The following is a 5,788-nucleotide window of genomic DNA, read 5'->3' on the forward strand; positions in this document are numbered from 1 at the left end:
GACCCTTAACTGACTCTGCCACCCAGGTGCCCCTATATACTAAAATTATAAGGTAGTTATATACTACAAGTGACTGTGTGTTTCTCCATCTTTCAGCTTTTCTACATTAAATATTGGAAGTCCACCCCCTCTTTTTTTTATTTATTTTTTTTTTTAAAGATTTTATTTATTTATTTGACAGAGAGAGACACAGCGAGAGAGGGAACACAGGCAGGGGGAGTGGGAGAGGGAGAAGCAGGCTTCCCGCGGAGCAGGGAGCCCGATGCGGGGCTCGATCCCAGGACCCCGGCACCGTGACCTGGGCCGAAGGCAGGCGCTTAACGACTGAGCCACCCAGGCGCCCCTACCCCCTCTTTTTTTTTATTATGAATTTTTTAATAAGAAAAGAGACATGCTAAAACAGATCACTTTGTAGTATAGAGAATCCAAAATGGGTCACACTTTACTTGTCTAGTTGCAATCTCTTGCCAGTTCACTATTTGGACATCTCTGCTGGGGTCCTTACCCGAGAGAGTCTTCCCCTTCAGTTCTTGGCTTCACCATGCTCCCATATACTGAGAATAAAACTGGTTCTGGCAAGGTCTGGAGTGTGTGGATAAGGTGTGGAGTGAGGGAGTGGGGAGGGCCTGCTACCTCAGGACCAGGGGTGGGACTGAAAATTTCAAGGCACAGAGCTCTTCTCTAGCTGGCATACCCATCTTCCCCATCACCCGTGTCCATTTTTTTTAATTCACAAGTATACACTTACAAAGTTCCCCTTCATAAACTTTGAGGGTGGAGAGCTTGGACCAAAGCCTGGATGTAAAGGAAAGCTTACTACGACCACCACCAGCCACTCTGAAGGCGGAACTAAAGAGAAGCAATCCAGTGTTTTCCTTTTGTCACCAGGGCAGCGACAGACTCTCACCACTGTAAAAGGCTATATGGGTTTTGGCTGGTTCTTCATGTCAACCCAGTTGACGGCAACCAATCAGGAAAGATGCAAGAAATGTTTATTCTTTCCACCACTCTCAACTTGCCATCAGCATGTCCTCAGTTACTGTGCTCTAAATTGGAAGAAGTATGAAATACTGAATACAAATAAAATGGAGTACCGTCTCACCTCCGTAACTTGGTTCGAGTGTTTCCACTGAGTACTAGGATAAAAGGTGCAGTTTTACTGCATGTATCTCTATTCTACTTCTCCTTTGCACGCTTAGCTCAAATACCTCCTCCTCCTCCAAGGCATCTTCATCGGGATTCCTCCCTTGTTCCTGGGTCTCCTGTGGCACTTAGGTGAAGCCTCGTTGCAGAATCACCACATCCTGCCCAGTGGTTACAGGGACCACGGCACATGGAGGTACAGGCGGCCGTAGCCTTGGGATCGAGAGCATGGGATCTGGAATCAGAGAGACCTAGAATCCCCATCTCTTCCTAGCTTTGGGATAATGGCAAGATACTTTGCATCCGTGAACTTTGATTTCCTCATCTACTGACTATAGCTAATAACACTGACTTTAGACAGTTCATCAGAAAAGAAGGGGCCAAGAAATGGGAGTAGTCAGAATTATTTGAAGGCAGACGTGTTTTATTCACCTTCCTTTCTAATTGTGCCCAATTCCGCGCTGTACACAGAGGAAGGGCTTGCTAAATACTTAATATTGTTGCATCAAATTTGAAAAATTTGGGTGAGGAGTGGTAGTTTTGCCAAACTACCTTCTGAAATGCCGCAAGGAATTGAAGACTAAGACTTAGGGCTTGTGTATCTTTATCTTTCAAAAAGAAAATTGTGGCAAAATATACATAACATAAAATTTACCGTTCAAACGATGTTTAAGTATATGATTCAGTGGCATTAAGTACACTTACCTGGTTGTGCAACCATCTCCGCTAGGACTTGTCTGTCCTCGTTTCTTTCTTCCTTCTCCGAACCATTTATTTATTATTGGTAGTAGTAAAGAACATTTCCAAATGGCATACACTCCAAACACAAATGGAACTCCCTATCTCCGTGCTCACGCCTGTCTGTAGGGGATTTATGGAAGTCATACCCACACAATCATTTCCTCATCACTCAAAGCCACAATCGGGTTTTTCACACTTGTTTCCAGGACCAACGAGGTGTATCTTTTGAACGGTTTACTAAATCGATTAAACTGCTCTGCCCATAGTATGCTTTAAGTTGTAAGTTTTTTGAAAATTAAAGTACAATTGACATACAATAGCCTGTTAGTTTCAGGTGTACATAATAGTGATTTGATACTTTTGTACATTATGAAATGATCCCCATGTTAAGTCTAGTTACCATGTCACCATACAGAGTGATTACAAAATTATTGACTGTATTTCCTATGCTACACATTACATTCCCATCACTCATTTATTTTATAACTGGTAGTTTGTATCTCTTGGTCCCCTTCACCTATTTTAGGTGTCCCCACCTCCACCCTAGTAACCAACAGTTTCCTCTATTTATGAGTCTGTTACTGTTTTGTTTCGTTTGTTTGTTTTATTTTTTAGATTCTACATATAACTAAAATCACATGGTATTTGTCTTTCTCTGACTTATTTCACTTAGCATACTAACCTCTAGGTCCATCCATGTTTTCACAAATGGCAAGATTTCACTCGTTTTTTTAAAGATTATTTATTTATTTATTTGACAGAGAGAGAGAGAGCACACAAGCAGGGGGAGCTACAGGCAGTGGGAGAGGGAGAAGCCGTCCTCCCGTTGAGCAGGGAGCCCAATGCGGGGCTCGATCCCAGGACCCTGAGATCATACCCTGAGCCGAAGGCACGTGCTTAACCGACTGAGCCACCCAGGAGCCCTGATTTCATTCATTTTTATGGCTGAGTAATAGGGCTTGTCTTTCTTAAACATAGAAGTTCTCTGGATGATGCCAAGGATATGAAAATGGCACTTTAATATATTTGTTAATAAAGCATCATAAATCTTACTTTTTTTCAGAGATAAAATATCTTTCTAAGATTCTGCACTTCTCAGAGCCCTGCACATTTGAATTAGCTGAATGAATTATAGTGTAGTGACTCAGATTTGCTGGTTTAAATTTTGGCTTTCCCGCTAGTTCACAGTGTAATCTTGGACAAATTACTTAAACTTTCTATGTCTTAGTTTTCACATCTTAATAGAGGGTCATACTAATAGTATTTATCTTAGAGATTTGGGATGATTAATTGAAAAAATTAATGTGTGCCTCACACATGGTAGTTGGCATATAAGTATTAGGTATTGTTTTTATTCTTAGAAATAATGTCCTCAAAGTCTCTTTCCTGCTGCACTTGAATGTGATGTGAGGCCAAAGAGTTCATCAGTTTTGTCTGCTGATGTGTTCCCTGCAAATCCCTCCAAATGGGCTTTTGGTCCCTTTTGGTCCCTTTTTTCTGCCTTAAAATTTTATTTTTTTTGAGAGTTAAGATGGTTGACCACTATTTCTCGTGCTTTTTGGGTTTTATTTTAAAGGTTAAGCGAGGTTGGGGAAGGAGATGGTTAGGAAAATAAACTCTCTTTTTTCTTCCTTCCTTCTCCCCTTCCTCTTCTCTTCCCTCCCTCTTTCTTTTTCTTCCTTCTTTTTTTTTTTTTAAGATTTTATTTACTTATTCATGAGAGACAGAGAGAGAGAGGCAGAGGGAGAAGCAAACTCCCTGCTGAGCAGGGAGCCCGACGCAGGACTCGATCCCAGCACCCCGGGATCATGACCTGAGCCGAGGGCAGACGCTCAACCAACTGAGCCACCCAGGTGCCTCCTTCCTTCCTTCCTTCCTTCCTTCCTTCCTTCCTTCCTTCCTTCCTCCCTCCCTCCCTCCCTTTCCTTTCTTTCTCTCTCTCTCTTTCTTTATTTTTCCCTCCCTCTCTCTCTCTCTTTCTTCTTTGATTCATCAACCTCAGTGATCCAAGGGAATTGCTAGAACACTTAGTGACTTCGAAAAGTACATTTGTAGGAGCCCTTGGTTTAACCTGGGAAAATCCCGAGCCGTCCAGTTGTGGAAAGTTGTGATTCTTGCCTGTAGGAGGCGCTCTTTGTCAGTGTTATCCTAAACCTGGAAGAGGGAGGGGGAAAAGGCAGGCGAGGCAGCCATGACGTAGGCAGGAAATAAATTGTAAGGCTACCCAAAGAGAAGATCCAGTTTTCACTTGCAGAGGCAGCAAGTCTTGGGTTCACTTCCCGCGCAAATGGGAGTTTCTCTGGAACTTGGATTACGCAGAGGATTCTAATTTCTTTAAAACTTTATTTTCAGACAATTTCCCCTGGAACCGTTTACCTCCAGAGAATCAACGGAATTGGATCTGAAGGTATGTAATTACCACCTTTCTCCTGCTGAGGTCTTGCACTCTAGCCTTGTTTCTTGCTTTAGTCACAGACTAAACTGTGTTGCAAAAACTCTTGTGGGCAATGGCATTATTTCTGCCTGGATTTACTAGCCGTGTCAGGGAAAACGAAGGTTTAAAAAGCCTTAGGAAAGCTCCAACACAGACTTTTACAGGCGGAAATATGCTAGTCCATAAATGCAAACAAAGTCCGGCGGACTCATTGAAGTCTGGCCAACTGAAGTGGAGACAAAGTCTGGCCCACTACAGATTGGAATTTTTGGGAAACTGCAGGGCAAACGTACGATACCTTAGAATTGGAATCCGTCTCCAAGAAGCCATTCATTTGGTTTCTGGTATCACAGACTACTCCGAGAAGGGAAGACCTCATGGACGATCACATTAAAAATACCATTTTTTGTTTTCTTTCTCTGTCTCCCCCTCCCTCTTTCTCTCTCTCTAAGTAAGCTACACACTCAATGTGGGACTTAAACTCACAACCCTGAGATCAAGAGTCACATGCTCTACTTACTGAGCCAGCCAGACACCCCTCTATTTTCTTTTTCTAACAATGAAAGTAATATGTGTTCATTGCATAAAATCCGAGAAACTCAACAGGAGCCAAAAAGAGAATTTATAGTATCTGTATTTATACCACCTAGGTATAACCACTCTTTGTTACTGATGTTTTTTGTTAATATTCTCCTTCCTTTGGAAAGTGGTTTCTTGTTTCTAAATAGACAAGTCTTGCAAAGAGAATATATACCTTGAGGCCTTATAGAATGAATAATATTACTGAAAAATTTTATTCGTTCATTGCTCCTCTGATTAGAATGGAATTTAGTATAGAAAATACCATATGAACTTTATGAACTGATCGGGTGGAAATACTAATTTAGGCAATTTGTGACTTCCTTCAATGATTTGAGCAACTCTTGTCCAAAACCACCCTTTCTTTTGGGGTCTAGGATTATGGCTTCTCTTTTTGTGCGATATGGACCTGTCCCGTTATGGTTGTTCTTGGATTAGTGGACACTTCTGAAATATAAATCCCCAGACTGCTTTATTTCTAAAATGAAAGGTGTAAAAAAAATAAAATAAAATAAAATAAAATGAAAGGTGTAAATCTAAGCACTATTTCTGCCATTTGGTGGAAATGAATTAAGAGTTCTAACAGGGAGAGATTGTGCTTTGTCATCTTCCCTTTTCACTAGCTTTCACCAGGGACATTTTGATTTGGGAGAAATGAAGGTAAATTGGGTTCCAAAAAAAGCTCCCTCCAGACCTCCAGAAGGGTCACCACGCAAGTGTTGGGCTCATTTTTTTGACTATTGGTTTTTGAAGCAAGCTCACAGGAATTTTTATTTTTCAGCACTTTTGGGAAAGTCTCATGCCTGGAACGGAGGAGGCCTGGGAAGTTGGGGTTCTGTGTATACCTTCTCTCTCATGTGCTGCCCCACCTCTGTCTCTTTCAGGCTGGCC

This window comes from Neomonachus schauinslandi, chromosome 3, assembly GCF_002201575.2.
Source record: "Neomonachus schauinslandi chromosome 3, ASM220157v2, whole genome shotgun sequence".
Classification (NCBI taxonomy): domain Eukaryota; kingdom Metazoa; phylum Chordata; class Mammalia; order Carnivora; family Phocidae; genus Neomonachus; species Neomonachus schauinslandi.